This window comes from Meleagris gallopavo, chromosome 1, assembly GCF_905368555.1.
Source record: "Meleagris gallopavo chromosome 1, MGAL_WU_HG_1.1, whole genome shotgun sequence".
Classification (NCBI taxonomy): domain Eukaryota; kingdom Metazoa; phylum Chordata; class Aves; order Galliformes; family Phasianidae; genus Meleagris; species Meleagris gallopavo.
In genome coordinates this window covers 64,920,552-64,937,414 of record NC_139404.1, presented here as the reverse complement: position 1 = coordinate 64,937,414, position 16,863 = coordinate 64,920,552, and the positions used below count along the sequence as shown (strand labels likewise).

At 45.6% G+C, this 16,863-nt stretch overlaps 1 protein-coding gene across 6 annotated transcripts in view; it reads right to left on the bottom strand.

Annotated features, from left to right (window-relative positions):
• The window catches only part of SOX5 (SRY-box transcription factor 5), a 639,945-nt gene extending 625,883 nt beyond the window's left edge, over positions 1-14,062 (bottom strand). For 3 of the 6 annotated variants that reach the window (XM_085231481.1, XM_085231450.1, XM_085231541.1), the window contains exon 1: positions 13,158-13,288. The gene's annotated coding sequence lies outside the window, so the exon portion shown is untranslated. Of the gene's footprint in view, positions 1-1,120; positions 1,504-13,157; positions 13,289-13,926 lie in introns of those variants that run through there. The other 3 variants (XM_085231499.1, XM_085231472.1, XM_085231458.1) reach the window with 2 other exon arrangements.
• Between the last annotated feature and the right edge of the window lie 2,801 nt (positions 14,063-16,863).

Below are 16,863 nucleotides of genomic sequence, written 5' to 3'. Positions count from 1 at the left end.
CAATTTAATTCAAGTTCAGCTTATCCTTAAGCACTTCTTTTCCCTTCAAACATAATGACTTCAAAGGGCTATAAACCGTGATCTTAAATGCAAAAGCAACTGCATGTCACTAAGTTTCCCCTAAACTGAAATAAATATTTTAGTAAACTATGGTCTCTGCTCGATAAGCCTGACAAAAGCTGAATCTTGCCATATCCTGGAAGACATATAGGATCTCAGAGCTTCACACATCCTCCCATGCAAATCCGCACATACTGCACACCTGTATGGACACGGAGGGAAAGCGTTCCAGTAACTTCATGTCCTAGCAAGGCAGACTGAGGCTCTCCTGATAAACATTACACTTCATAGCACCTCCACTCAAAATGCCCGACATCAAACAGACCCTGCACATCCGAGAGGAAGCCCCACGGGACAGGAGTCACAAGATGACTCCTGAACTGATAACCAGAGTGCAAACTTTTGTGCCCAGGTGGGCAACCATTCCCACAAACACCCCGTATCAACAGCACGGTTTGCACGAGCTGCAACACTATTGAGCATAAGGAGCTTGCAGTCTGCCCTGGAGATTTACCTACGGCCACGCAGAGGCACAAGGAAGAAAAGAAGGCACAAGTCCTCACCGCTGCTTCTCCACTCTGCCATTAGGTCTGGCATTGTTTTTCCTAGACAGCATTCTTTGTTTTAGCTGTCCTGACATCTGCACATTGCATTTGCAGTGTTGTGCAAGCACAACTATTTCCTAAGAGATAAACAGAGATCACCAAGCTCACAGAGCCTGACACAAACAGAATTCAGATTCGAGCCTCCCTAGGTAGCTCAGACCATCCTTTTCACTTGCAGATTTAAAGGGAACTCTGTGAGACATGAAGGGGAAAAGAAGGAAATAATCTTTGTAAAGGAATGGAAATGAAAAATCTCCCTCACTCTCCAGAGCACTTTTTTGAAAAGAGCTATTTGAGTCACTTCTGCTTATAGACAGCCCCATTTCTTCAGCAATGGAAAAGCAATACAAGCTTTTTGTCATTCGATCCCCCCAAACATTTTGTAATTTCATGTGAGAGGCTCCTCACTGGGCTCACAGACAAAAGTTTGCCCACATGCCTTTTATAATACATACCTGATTTTGCCTTTGTCTCCTAAGTTCCTTTCGAAGCTGCATTCCCACGAAAATGTTTGTATGCCCACCTTCCCCTGTTGTTTCTACAGTCTGCTCAGAGTGGATTCATTGCTGGGTTTCAGCAGTTACATTTCTTCCTCAGTTCATGCTTCTTTTTATTTATTCTGAAGTTTTCAATGTAAAACAAACAGGAATACCACCTCCCTAAAATTACCACTATCCCACTGTCCTCCAATGTAACATTAACAAGAGGCAATATTCTCTAAAGCTATGAAGCATATACTGTCCTAAATTACATTGCAGTTGCTGCCCTGAGCTCGCACATTTTTGAACAGGAAGGCTCCCAGGGATCTCTCTCTCTATTCTGACTGCATTTACTGCTTTAAAATATTTTTAACCCAGACACTGAAGTGCCAGCCTAGCAGCCCTTCATGCTAATCCTAGCCTGGGTGGCTGTTCTTAAGGGAAAGCATTCAAAAATTGTAGCAGTGCATCAACTTTGACCCTTTTCACTTAAAACATGAGACTTTTTTTTTTAAGGGAAAAAAAAAATTAGATTCCAGAGGGAATCACTGAACTCTGACCTGCTTAAAATTAGTTTTGTTTTAGTGCCTGCGTGGTGACTCAACAGGCCAATTTTCCAGACACTTAAGACTTTTCTGCTCCTGAAGATTCCAGTTCAAGTCCTGGACTCGCTCGCTGGGGTCGGATCAGAACACTTTGTTCCATGGCTTCAAGCAGCGAATTCCCAGATCGCCCTACCCTTGCCAGATGCTGGCATGCTTGGTAATAAGTAGGGCTGTAACCAAGCTAATTATTTCTTTTCTAAGCTGTGAAGAGTTTTGCTTGCGATACGTATGTTAAACCAAAAGAATTTCCCTTCAAAATTCAGCAGTCAAGAAATGTTTATATGGTTCTGATAAACATTTCATGATAAGCTGGATTCTTTCGGGGGGGAAGGGGAAGATGCGTACTTTGGTCTTAACAGTGCTGTAAGTAACTCTCAAATAGGGTCTGGCTGAGTGTATCCGTCTCACTGGGAGTAACTGATTCGATTTTTTTAATCTGTCACAGCATTACAAACACAAAATGAGTCACTGAAGACTCCTATCCTGTAAAAAATAGCATCACGACGCTTCATTTGCTCTTCAACAGGACTACAACATGGTGCCATGTATCCAAAAGCCTTGTCAATTAACAAATTTAAAAAAAAGACACGTTATTTCTTGCAGAAAGTTAACACGTGTATGGGAGTAATAATCATCTTCAGACAGAGCACAATTGTTCTGTTTAATCTTATCCTTAATGCCATTGCATATATTTCATACCTTTCATCAAAGGCTCTCAAACTACTTAACAAAGAGCTTCAGATATCTCCTGTAAAGTAAGAAACTATTACCTTCACTTTCAGGTACTAAGGAATTAAAGACACTACAAAACTTTGGCCACAAAGCTGTAAAAAGCCAGACCCCGAAACAGAACCTAGGTGCTGGTCCATATTAAATGGCATCTGTTACATTTCTATCCCTGTTTCACAGTGATTATGGAAAGAAAAGCTTTGCCAACATCTATAATCACTTATTTGACAGCTGCTAACCCAACGAACATGAAAGCAATTTATACACAGTGCCCTAATCTTCCTGAATCTGATCATGTATGAACACAGCCCTTGTACTTGTTCCAGTATCGTTTCGGGTTCTTTCTCCGTAAGAATGTAGTCATCTTCCTTTTTCGGAAAGAAAACAAGCCACTAAAAGACTAAACTAAAAGAGTTTTAACACACAGCCATCAATATGCTGTTCTTACAAATACAAAAATGTAAAACAGTAACAGTGATGCATACTGTTCTGTGTCAACAAAATGAGTTTGTCTTATGCCCAAAAATCTATCTTTCATCCTCTACAAGACAGATAGGCCTGGCCTTACGCTCACAAGATATCTACTGGGACTGCCAAAGAAAAAGAAATTCCCAACAGAAAATAACACTGCTTTCTCAGCATCCTCCACATCTTCAACCTCAACATCCACGAATCTCTGGTGATCACAAATAACAAAGGATCTTAGAAACATCCAGCAAGGTTAACATTTGCAGGCCTACTGCACCAAAAGTTAGCCTTCAGAACCATATTAAACGGTAGTGGCTAATGTGAAGAACTTCCAATAAAGGCTGGATAATGCTAGTGTACCAGAGTCCATTGCAGACGGTTGACTGTGGCTCCTCAGGCTGAAGAAACCTACCAAACCGCCAGAGCACTTACAGCACTGAGCCTGCTGAGAGTGGAACATGCGGACATTACGAATTCCCGCTGTGCCTTCAACGACGGAGAGCTGGCACTGGGTTTAAACAATGTGATCTAACTAGGTTGCTCATCAACTGGAAAAAAATATGTTGCTCAGAGCCTTTTGGATACAATGGTGAAGGTGAGGAAGATTTTCTTCACTTCCTACACAGCCTGGGCTCAATACTGCAAAGAAACTTTGAGACACAGTCAGACTCAATGTCGGATTTTTGCCAGCTGAGCTCCCTCGTACTTCCTCAGTTTCAGGTCATCTGAATACCTTGACAACCTGCGAGGATAAATCAAGCACAGAAGGTGTTTAAGAACTAAACATACACGTCAGGTGTTTCTACAAAACCTGCACCAAGTTATATCAAAGTATCCCAAATTCCAGATCCTTGACAAATGCATCACACCGTTTGGAAATGGTGGGCAGTGACTTAAAACACGGCCGTGCTGACTATAAAAAAACAAAGGAGACTGAGTGAATCTGGGAAGAAAGAGGGGAAGAATGCACACATCTTTGCAGCCTCCATTCATCTGATCAGGGTCCACTCATGAGTAGCTCTAATCTTAAGAAACTGCACAGCAACATATTAATGCTGGCAACGGCGATCTCAAGGCTACAAAGAATTACCATTACAACCTCCCAGTGAAGCTTCACAACTGACAGAAGCCTCAGAGCCTCAGCAATTCCTGTAACATGTACATACCTTCAGATATAGCATAAATGAACAGCCAGGAACCACCACAATGACCAGGCTGGGATGCAGGCCCTAGTTCTTGCCTTGCAGCAAGTCCATTAGTGATGATGGAGGTATGGCCTCCCACCTGCTTCAGGCACAGCCAGGAGAGCCTTGGGATTTTACCACACACAGCCCCTGGTTCTGCCACCAGATAAAATGCATCGCTGTGTTACTTGGAAACAGCTCCCAGTGACTGATTGCTTTTTTTTTTTTTTTTAAAGAAATTATTTACACTGGCTCTTTGATCTTTCTCAGCACTAGCAAAAACGAGGCTCCCATTCGGCGAAGGCCTAAGGCGTGTGCCAAATCTGAAGCACAGAAGGAGGCCCGTTGGCTACAGCAAGACTCAAGCGCTTCAAGTCAGGCACACTCATAACCACGTCAGGGCCAAAATCCTTGAGCAGCCATAGAAATGCATCCAAGGCCTGCGCTTGCTTCTGGAAACTTTATTCTCACTTTACATATAGTCAAAACCTGACAAGAGCTCACTGTCGGATTATGCAGGAAATCTGCAAGTTTCACCAAGGTGTGATCTTATGCTTTTTCACACATTATTGTATCATGCCGCGCCAGAACACTAACGTATGCACAGTTCTAAAATAGCTTGCATTATTACAGCACAGCATTGAGAAATGTACTAAAAATCCAACAAGCAAACCTCCAGAGATTTGTTCCTCAGTCACTTGCAAACTGATAAGGGGTCACAATTGCCCTTCTTAACAACAACAAAAAAGAAAACAAAACCAGCTCAGCATTCCATAGCCTTTTTCCCCATTTCCCCATCTCTTTTAGATTAAAACTGTCAATTGTCAGATTTGTCTTTGGTCATGTTGGGGTAGGAGAGTGGAATTTAATAACATTTAACTGACTTGCTATCAAGAAGGAAACATATTTTTCTTCTCTCAAATTTGAAACAGACACTTTCTTTTTTTTTTTCTCTTGGCCTACTTTCTTTTAAGTTGCTTTTCAATTATTTATGAAAATGCAATAATGCATTACTTTGCTGTGCAAATGTTTAGAAGAAGGAGATACTGTCTTTCAAGTGAAAAAAAAAAAAAACCAAAACCATACATGGTTACATAGGGATTTATTTAAAAGCACTTTGCAGGTGATATTTTATAAAAAAAAAACAAACTACGTACTTTCATTTCCCCCCACACACGCATGCCCATTTTCTTTAAAAAAAAAAAAATTAAAAAAAAGTCTGCAGCTCCGCAGAAACACCCCACTTGTTCCTCTCCAAAGCAGGAGAGGGGAAGAGAGCTGGAAGAAACATAAGCTCCAAATGGGAAACTGCACAGCAGGCTGAACCAAAACCTATTAAGACACTGAAAGGACTCCACACTTTCTGAATAGCAAAACCAGGGCAAAATCTTATACCTCTAGATAAAGGAAATTAATAGCAAGACCGCCAGTGTTTTACTCAGATTTGTAAAAGGTGTTTTTTCGAAACAGCTGGTTTTTTGAAACAGCTGTGTTCCCAAGCCCATTGAACACCAGAGAAGGCTGAGTGCTGAACTTCCTTCCACTTCTCTTGAGGTCCCACGTGGACACATGCTCAAGTGGATGTACCTTCCAAAGAGTCACCACCTCTGGGTTTTAGCATCAGTCATCTGAAACAAATAGTATAGTCTGCTCTGATGGCAGCAGGTACAGAACCAGGCCCATAATGCTTACCTCCCATGTCCTAATCTCTGCGTTGTACCTTGTAAGTATCCATATTATTGTCCTGGTATTGAATCAGGAAAAAAAAAAAAAAGCCTAGAAACATTAAAAAAACAAATGCATGCATTCAATAGCAACATAACACAAACTGAAATGCAATTAGAGACAGACAACACACCAGAACAACCCAAAAGCTGTATGGAGCGGCTGTGGCACCTCCATCCCTGAAGGCTTTCAATCATCAGCTAAATGAAGCTCCATCTGGCCTGATCTGCTGCACAAGGGATAGGGGGAGCCCATCCCTGCCTACAGTATCACTGCACAGAACTGAAACCCATTTTGCACTCTCTGAAGCTTCTGAAGAGCATCTCTAACACACACTTCCCACAGTCTACACAGGTTTTTAGGACAGAGAGTTAATGTTTAACAATGCAGGGAGAACTTAGGAAACAAACTGTTTTTTCCTTCATATGAATGACTTCAGCACCTCAATCACCCAGAAGGTCAACAGGGTACCTACCATCCAAGCTACCTTCAAAACAGGATTCTGGCTGCACTGAAATCTGAGTTTTCTAACTAAGCATTGCATTTATGCAAATACTCCCATTCTTCAGAGTTTAACTGAACTAAGCCATACTCCTCAAGTTAAATATAGACTTACATACTCTTTCTCATTGGGGCCATATAAGACAGCTCTCCAATTCAAATATTCTGAGTGAATTAGAAAAGGGAAATGAAAAGATAGAGACATTTCCAAACACCTTAAGATCAGAAGAAGCAAGACTTAGTGTTGTGATAAAATTAATTATATGAAGCTGTATGGTTATACAGGTAAAATTTTCCTTCTTATACATAAAAACACAGTTTAAAACCAAAGAAGGCAGAAAGTAAAATATTGTATGAATTCCTAAATCTTTGCACAATTGTGCAACAGTTATAACCTCTTACTGCTACTTCTTTATGCTGTATTTGTGTGCACTGCAGGGGTGCTCAGGTGCCAGACTGCTGCTGGTATTTGTGCTGTTCTGTCTGCAGTGGAGCACCTTAACCTCCAATACATTTTTAAGGATCAGAGTCTCTTGGTTTCTCCATTTCCCTCCTCATTTCAGCTTGATACTTCTCACTAGGAACCACTTTCTGTACCAGCACAATGCACCAGTCATTAAAAGAACAGGGAAAAACACAACAGAAGGTGTAAGGATGTACCTTACTCTTCCTCTGCCCCATTTCTTTTTGTAAAAACATAGATATTGCTACCCTGTCTCAGTAAGCGAGACATTGGCCTAATGGCATTTAGTGATAGGGGGCAAGCATCCCCCTAGTCAATCACTGCCCTGATGGAGAGAGGTCTTCAGTTTTCACAACTGTCAGTTGCCTTTCTCACACACTAAATTCACATGTACATAGTTGTACACATTCATCAGCATTTACTCATTTGCAGTCTCTCATGAGAATTAATATTATTCCTCTACGCTTACAAAACTTCCATCATTCCATCCACACATTACTTACCTATGGCAACCCTGTCTGGAGGAATGCCTCCTTGTATTTCAGGTGTCATCTGAAAACTGTTTCACAGAAGAAGTGACGAGCACCTCAGTAATTTCTCTTCCAGCTCTGCCATTTCCAACTAACCAGCAGAAGGCACGAAGCCGATGGCAGCAACAGGTTCCAGGGAGAATTACAAAACTCTCCCTGCACGTGTGAGTACTGATTGAGTAATCTATGCTTGGCTTGCAAACCTGAACTAATTAATTGTCCCAAATCTGTTAATCTCAACCACAACACACTTAACGCACCATGGTGCTGCAATGCAAACGCTCGGTCTTAGGAATCAGAACAAATCATTTATTTTGCTCAGAATCAGACTGCCCTGCTTCTGGCAGCCAGCTGCATAAAATGACAAACATAAAATCAACCAGAAGCACAGAAGAGAGCTCAGTCTCTCATACAAAACACAAACTTCTCCCACACTTGAATCGTGAACCAGAATATTGCATTAACACACCCACTTTCCTGTGGTTCCACAAACTTAGATATCTATTTTGCATATCCTTCAGAGCAGATGCGTCCACTCTATCATTGCATGGAAGTGTAATCGACGCATATATTTCGTTTTTTCTTATCATCTATGCATTTGCCTATATTTTGGCATGAAAAGCCTCATCTTTAACACCATGGCATAAGGAAAGATCCTATTTCAGGGAAAACACACTTGTACTTTACTGGCTGTACATGCACAGAAGGCATGTGGAATGGCCACAATGGGTGTCCTTGTGTGGAACCTTCCTGTCCCCAAGCTCCCTACAGAGCAGGTGCAGGAAAGACTCCATCAGTGTGAGCTGCTGGATGAATTGCTGCTACAGAACAGGTATTTTCTCTGTGCTTTTAGTTTTCAATACAGAAGTCAGTATTTGCTTTTAATCCAGACTGCTCTGAAATCTACTGCACTTCCCGAAAACTATTCCACTTCTAATTTTCTTCTGATTTCTAATGGTTTCTGATTTTTTCTACGTATAAATCTGTTCCATTAGGCCTGATCTCCTGCAAAGTCGGTTGTAACATGAAAATGGTGTTGCTGGCTAAGAGAAGCAGCTCTTCCATCCACTGACCAGAGACACAACTTTAGCCCCGCAACTCTTATTTTGCCTTATTTTTTTTTAAACACACTATAAAATTAACTTTTAGTTCCTTATTAAGTATCTAATTGGTTAGTTGAGGATTACAACTGTGTCCCCCAGCCCTCTTCATGAAGCTAAAAGCTTACTCACACAGAAAGATTTTATAGCAGTGTAAAAGGATGACTCCACAGCCCTAGTTTAGAGTTTGAACCAGTTTCATTAAATATGTGTTTAGACAGACTGCTAAAAGACCCAGCCTGGCACTGTTGAATTTGAACCTGTATTATACACTCACCCCCTACAGAAACCACTATTTGTATCTGTTTGACAGCCAGCTCAAGGCTTTCAAGCAGCATGAGTAAAACTGAATTTTGCCCCCACTTCTCAAAGATGTTAACAAAACAACTTCTCGAAGCAGGCAGCCATCACCGCTCTGCTATAAGCAGGCAGCTTCACTTTGACCCACTTGTTCTCTTATTACTGAGGTTTAGAATTACACTGAAGTTTTAAATTAAACTGAATACATTGAAATTACCTACATTAAGAGAGAGACTCGGAAAACAATTTTACCGATAGTCCATCATACTTTAAGCATTTCCCTGGGAATGATCCAGTAGGGGCAAGTATACTAGGTAGCAAACTTAAGCCTAATGAAGAGCCTTCCAAGAGCCTTTAGACTCATTTCAAGTAGAATTTGGACCACTCCTCCACAGACCAGCAGAGTACAAAATGGAAATCACCTCCCCCAAGGGATGTGGTTTTATTTGGGTTGTGTCCTGTCAATCAGTGATACTCACAATAATACAGTGCAATGGACAGTTGAGCCTGCTTGGTTTCGAGCAGGACACACAACCAAAAAAAGGCAGGTGTTAAGTGTTCAGTGTGTCCTTTATCAGACTATTAACAGAGCATTAACACAGTGCAGTCTTTCCTCTGTATTTCAACTAAAACCATTCAAAGGATTGAGCACTCATGCATAGAAGTATGATTTTAAACTGTATGAGATTTTTTTTTCTTGAGGAAGCTGTGCAGTAGTGAAGAGTACTGCCTTTATAAAATAACTTTGACTGTAGTTTTCAGGCAATTCTTTTCTTTGAAATATAGGTAAATACTCTTTTTTGAAAAACAATAATCAGAGAATACACGTTAGCTTTGTCACCAGGATTTCTTTTTATTTAAAAGAACAACAGGAAATGGGACAAGGGAAAAAAAAGACTTCTGTTAAAGGACAATTCTCTGAAGGGTCTTTTAGCTGGCAATTGTCAGCATTGCTCAGGGCCAATGGATCAAATTTAAGTCTAAAAAGTGCTGATGGTTGTATGAGTCATCACAGTAGGAGCTGGCGCTCTGGGCCACTCAAGTTCAATTTTTGGTGTTACCACGGGGTGTAGGAACTGGAATCTTGGTGAGCAAAGATTTACTTGGTATTTGATGCACTGAGTAAGTGGTATTCTTAAAATCACCAGCCTCCCAAGCAGCTAGTAAGCCAGCAGGAGGTTAGTAGGAAGAGAAAGTAATTGTCCTTTGTGCCTCTGAAAATAGCCAACATTAAAGGATCCTCTTATGTATTACCTGAGTCTCAATCTACGTTTGCAGCTCAAAGAGAAAGGAAAAGGCTGAAGTGGACGGAAAATAAAGCTGTCAGAAATATTAGAGGAGACCTTCCTCAAGCTGTCATGAAGCATACGGCCTCCTCATCTGGAAACGTGTGCAACTACAAAGGACGCACGCACTACAAGCAATAAAAATTCGTTTGAACAACACACTTCCATTTACAGAATGTACTGCGTGCGTGCCTGTGTCCACTATGTTCCTGAAGAGGCCAGAAACACAGGCAAAGGGTCTGCAAGAATGACAGTCTTACACCTCTTCAAGATGTCCATCACCAGAGCAAGCGTCACGCAAACTCGAGCTACTTTAACAGACTGCATACATGCACTCTGAAATCCACTGTATCTGCAGCCGCCACTCTCCACAAAATGCCAATGAAGGAGTAATTGCATCATAACGACAAGAAGGAGGTGACTGAAGAGCTTTGGTCTTGACCTAAATATTCTTATCTGTTGTTAAATTTCACAAACGGAAACAGCTCTTGCTTTAAATTCTCACAGTCCCACAGTTTGGTCACGGATCTAAAAGGAAGTTTTCCTAGTCTGAACTAAGCATGCCACGAAAGAGGAAAAAAGCTCCCAAAAGCTAAGACACTTCACACAACACTTCAGCACAACCAGGCAGGATTGTGTTTTTGTTTCAGGCTTACGTTAGTACACTGCCTAAACCAGATCTGGATCTGGATAATGGATCCTGATTACTTAGACCATCCCTAATCTCTTGAATAAATGTGAGTATCAACAAAACTGAAATTATAAAAAAAAAGGAGTTTCCAAGACAAGATATTTCATAGACTGCACAAGGGCCATTCTTGCGGCCTAAGGCCCCACTGCCTGCTACCTTCACAGGCAACTTTCCCACTGCCTTCAGTGCAAGTTGGACTGCGCCCCTTCAAAGAACAGGAGAGGATTCTTATGTAGAAAACAGTGAAAAATCTTCTTTGCTAACGGGAAAAAAATCCTTACAGTAATAATATTTAAAGTATCTGTTTACAATGGTCAAAAAATATGACAGCCTACAACGGTATCACAGCAGTGCTCTGGCAATACTGCAGCAGACAGTTGTATTTTTAGAAGGACTGTTCATTTACTTTCTCCTAAATGCTGGAATTCTTGTTTTTCACCAAACGCCCTGTTTGTCGGCGCATCCGCATGCCAACATCTCAGTGTGCATCCCAGGGTAAGGACGAGCAGCAGGCAGAGACGGGGCTCCTGCGCACACGTTACACACAGCAGCGCCGTCAGAGATGCCAAGTCTCCATCTCCTCCTGTGCTTCATGTGGTGACAGTTAGCTGCGCCACTCACAAACCCTCCTGCAGCGTAGCAGCGTATTTTCACCACAAGTAGCAGAAAGCTGCTGCTCCTGAGCACCAAGGAACTACCCCACTGCACACACAGTGCAGAGCTTAATGGGATTGCTCCACCTAACCGGTTTTGGCAGGCAGCACGCAGGGCAGAGGCACACAGCAAGATGCATGTTTAAGCCCTCCTGTATATTCCCATCATACTGACACTTGAAATGGATCTTACCATTTCTAAACTCACGAGCAAAGTACCTGCCCACCTAACAGGGCAGCAGTGAGCTGCTACCACAGGATCACAGCAGCACAGCTGCAGTCCTTAAGAGCCCTTACAGCTGGAGCTCGGGCAGATGCTGACAGAACTCACATGCTTTTCTTTCTAAAAAGCTCACATAGCTTCCATCCCTTATAAAAACACAGAGCAGGCAAAACGAGATACATGTGCACACACATTTTAACTGAATTAACTTGAGGCAGTCGATACATCCCGAACGTCCATCTGTTTACAAAAGACACTTGTGGCTTTCAAGTCTTGTGCTCCTTCTAGTGTAATTCTCAACCAAAACAGTTTACGTTCAACCGGAAGGCTCTGCTGCAGGGTTTCCACACATAATAGCCACGTGTTTATCGGGTTCTCATGTTTGAATTATGTCAGAATAGCCGCGCTACCCATTCATGGAACGCACCGAATTGATGCCAGCCTTTCCCGTTTCAGCTGGAAAGCCTCATGAAGCAAAGCTGGGAACGGCCTTGTCAAATGGGATAGCTAACAGTAACAACAAGCTCCCGGTTCCGCAGCTGTGAACTGTATTTTCAGGCCCAAAAGTCCACTTTCACAGCAGTACCATACTTCTCAGCACCGGGTGGGACCGAGGGGATACAGCGCAGCAGTGGGCGCAAGCAGGTGCTCTCAGGTGCCTCCAGGTGATAAAGGCTGCGAAGAACTTGGTACAGCCCCTCGTGTGAGAGAAACTGCCTTCTAACCTGAGAGATTCACTTCGGCAGAGCTGCAGGCTGCCAGCTTTCTTTGCATGGGGATGAGGGAAGCCGGGACACACCGCCTTACTTTATTCCAGTAGCACAACCGGAATAAAACTTCACGTTTTTCCAGCTGACTTCAGCTTCGTACTCCATTCTTTGACAGAGATGGAGCAGCACGCGTCTCTGCAGCTCGATCCCTCTTCCCCCTCTCACCGCGGGGTATTCCTGGCGCTGCGCGGGGGTCTCCCGCCCCGGAGCGGCGCTCCCCCGTGCCCGGCGCTCCCGCCCGCCCCACCGCACCGCTGCCGTGCGGATGGCTGCGATGTCGGACGCCTACAGATCTCCCACGTGCCTATTTCGTTGGCCTGCTGGCTTATAAAAAAAAATAAATAAAAAATGCCTAGGGGCCATTATTCATCAGCAGCAAGAAAACAAATCGCTCTTAGACCTACTCCTCTCGCAGATTCCCACACTTATTACTCAAAATCCCACAGCTTCCCATTGGTTCTACCCCTGACCAAAGTACAGCGCGGCGCAGCATGCCATCCCCGGGGAAAAGCCGGTCACGTTCCTCCCGACGGACGGCTCCGCTCACTCCGGGCTCAAAACGAACCCCGTAACTTTCCCGACGCGCGGGGCTCGCTCCCCCCGCCCCGCTCTGCCCCCGTCCGGGCTGCCGACTCCCAGCCTCAGCCGCCGGGCGCGGGCGGGACGAGTTGCGCCCAACTTCGGGCACGAGGCGCGGGGCCGCGCTGACAGCCGCCCCCTGCCCGCGCCGCCCGCCCGGCCCCGCCGGCAGCCCCGGGTTGCAGCGGCGCTGGGCGCGCACCTACCCGCGGTCCGCCGAGTGTCCTCCGGGCGCGGCTGGGACCGGGGGACGGGCGCTCGGCCGCGCGCTGCCCTCCTTCCCCCCGCGCTCCTTCCCCCCCTTCCCTCGCTCTGTGTGTGTCTCTCTCTCTCTCAAGGACGAGGTGAAATCCCTTTGCTGGTCATGAGGCGGCTTCAGAGACAAACAACACAATGCGAGTGCCAATAACAAAAGGCAAAAAAAAAAAAAAAAAAAAAAAGAAAGAAAGAAAAAAGAAGAGAGACCGGGAACAATGGGGGAGGAGAGGCTCTCGGCGCGGTGTCTGGCCGCCCCCGGCACTCCGAGGAGGAGAAGGAGGAGGAGGAGGCAGACGGCGGTCCCGCCGCACGCCGGGGCTCCCTCGCAGCCGCCCCGCGCCCCCTCCCCGCGCGGCCGCCGGAGTGACGCGCGCCGTCCCCGCTCGCGGCCGCCGCCGTCCCCATCCCTCGGGCGGGGGGGCGGGCGGAGCGCGGCGCCTCGGAGCCTCCCCCGCCCCGGGAACTTCGCGCGGAGCTGTCGGAGACCCGCGCGCGGCGGGAGCCTCGGGGGTGCCCGCCGGCCGCCTCGCCCCGCTGCCCGCTCGCGGCTTCCTCCCCCGGTTTCCGGCATCCCGTGCCGGGCGCACGTGCGGGCCGAGCGCCGGGGAACGGAGCGGAGCGGAGCTCGAACTTCGGGGCCGCTCCGAACGGCTTCCTCTGACGGCCGCCGCCGGGGTCCCGCAGCGCCCCCCGCGCTGCCCCGCAGCTCCGCGTTACCTCCTGGCCGCCGTCTCCCCCCGCCGCTCGTCGCGGGGCCCGTCCCGCCGCCCGCGGGGCTCCGCGCTCTCCTCCCCGCCGCCTCTCCGTTCGGACCGCCGCGGGGAAGCGGCCCCGTTGGGCGCGGGAGCGGGGCTCGCCCCTCGATACCTGCGGCCGCCCGCGGCGGTCCGTGCGCAGCGGGGAGAGCGGGGCTGCGTTCATCTCCGCGAGGGCGGCCTTATCTCCTACAAATATGTGATCCTGGGACACGTCCAGTAATTAACGGGAACAATCAAACAATCTCGCTGCCTTCTCGGGGATTTAAAAAGTCATCATCTGGAATTCATGAGCGTTACAACCTTTTTTTTTTTTTTTTTTTTTTTTTTTTTTTCCTGCTTGGATGCGCTGCTGTGTGTGATCTTTCCACTATGTGCGTGTGTCCCTCGGTGATTTTTTACCCTTTGATGCAAAAAGATGCAAACCATTAACGGCAGAGAGATTCCTCCCAAGTGCTGATTCAGGGAGACCTCAGATTTCTACGTAGGCGTGGAGAGGGCAGGAACTTTGAGGGGGAGAAAAGAAGAGGGATGTTTTGGAATGCTCGGTGAGGCAGGCCAGGCTGCGTCAGCACAGCGTGCCCCCAGCACCGCCCCAAACCTGCCCCACCTGCACCAGGATCAGACAGGAGAAAGGTACCCGAATGGCAGAATTCTGCCCTGCGCCGGCCTCTTTGCTCTCATACGGCTCTCTGAGTGCCTTGTAACGAGTCCCCACTGCTTTCTGCCAGCCCCCCCCGGGATGGTGGCACGCCCGGCCACCGACACCGGCAGTCGCATCTGCTTGGTCTCCACTGGCAGCCAGGCTGGCAGAGGTAGCTGTGTCCTGCCCACACCTTTCAGAACACTTCCCTGTTGCAATGGATCCCACTGATAAGCGCTGCCCCCCTCCCTTCGTGCTCTGTGCCAACTCCTCCCTACGTCACACCGAAGTTGCTTGCAGTTCAGCACAAGAAAGGAATGAGGGTTGTTGGGTCCAAGACTAATCTGGAGCGGAGAGAAAAAGCTCAATGTGGGTGCATTTTATTTAAGATCAAAAGCACAATGGTGTGAGATTGTATTATGCTCTCCATGGGAGCTGTGTTTTTCTACTTCTACAATAGGATTAAGGTGTTCAGTGGGAAAGAGAATTAAAAAAAAAAAAAAAAAAAAAAAAAAAAAAGCCCCATTGGCCCGATACCAGCTCGATTTGAGGTTTCCTTAAATGAGGAGGATGTTTCAGCCCTCGAGGAGTCTATCATCCCATTTCAAACCACTTTTAAAAACAGTAATTGTGAATGCCAATAATCCTTTTTTTTTTTTCTCGCCTTCACTATTTATTGTTGAAGAAACGTTCTGCTGTTCACTTTATTTCTTTCTTTATTTCTTTCTCAGAGATGTTACCATCTCTGTATTGACTCATTTCAAAATTATCAGTCAAGCAAATGCTTTTCAGTAGAACCCAAAGACATACCTTTATTTAGCTGTGCGTAGCTGAGAACGCAAGACGTTGAATGTTAGTGCACGCGGGTTGGACACAGCTGGGAGCACAGCTTCAAGCCACTGTTCCACCCTGAATAACTGCAGAGAGCACAAAAGAACGTTTTCGGCGTGACTTACCCAACGAGAGGGAGCTACCGTACAAAGGGCTGCTACGGATTGTCGATGGGAAATTTGCACAGCTCCAGCTAACTTCTGCTTTCTGAACGCCAGGGAAGCACAGCTGGAGTCTGGGCCTGTTCTAGCTGAACTCATGGAACGCAGCTGTGTTTAAATAACAGGTATCGCCTGTCTGTACAACAAGCGGTGTGCACCAATAAATCAATTTGTACCTTCTTAGTGATGGTGGTTTGTACTCAGGTCCCCTTTCACTAACTTACCTCCCACCCCTGTGCTTGGAAGGTTATCAGTTATATCTTTAGTGCTGACTCCATAAGAAAAAAACACGGAGGTAGATCTCTGCTTGTGCTGTGCAGTCTCTGGTTCCTCCTGGCTTCGCCTCTTTGCTACCATTCTCTGCAAGCTGCCACACATGCCTTCAAGCCCCATCCTCCTAAGGAAACTCAGACAATTCCCACATTCTCATACAGTGAGTCTTAGCTCACTCATTTTCACAAGAACTGATGTAAACTGCAACTTTTCTCCTATGGAAATTATTTGTCACCGCTGCTCAGGTGTATACATGACTGCTCCAAAGCCCAAGTCCTACAAAGCAGTGTTATCCTTGTGCCAAATTAATCAAATTATTGAGCAACTGTGATAACGGTGAAGTCCTATCAAAATGAAGAAACCACTTTGGAACTTAAAAACATCTGTTTCCGTGTCAGAGCGTGTCAGCCCTAGAACTCCCTTCTGTGGCCCTTATCAAAGCATCACTGTTATCTTTGACTTTGGGGTGTTTTATCCGCTCTCTGGACCACAGTCAGGGTGTTACCTGCACTGATTTCCACCAGAAGGAAGAGCTTCTGCCAGTGACATAGAAGCAATCTGCTTCTCTGTGGGTCCCAACTCCTTGCCCCAGAGGCAAAAGAGAGTCCCAGTTATGAGGTTACGTAAAGGCATCCAAGCAGTTTCCCAGGGAGCATGGAATGTGCTGTTGTGGTGTCTCTCCATGGAGCTCTAAACGTTTTCTAGTCAGCTGGTTCCTCAAGTTAAAAATGATGGATTTGTGCTTAAATGTGGTTTGGATACCACATTTAGGTCTTACCAACTAAATAAGGAATACGTTAATTTTTAGTAGAAGGTGGATACAAACTCCAAAAGAAACAGGAAATGTTGATTAAGTTAAATGCTGATTAGGTCTTCTGTAATTTAAACTGTAGCAGGTACACGAAATAAAAAGATAAAAGGAAGCCAGTTGGAAAAGGCAAGGCACTTGCTTTTAGTTGTCCATGCTGAGCAAAAATTAAATGTTAAAAGA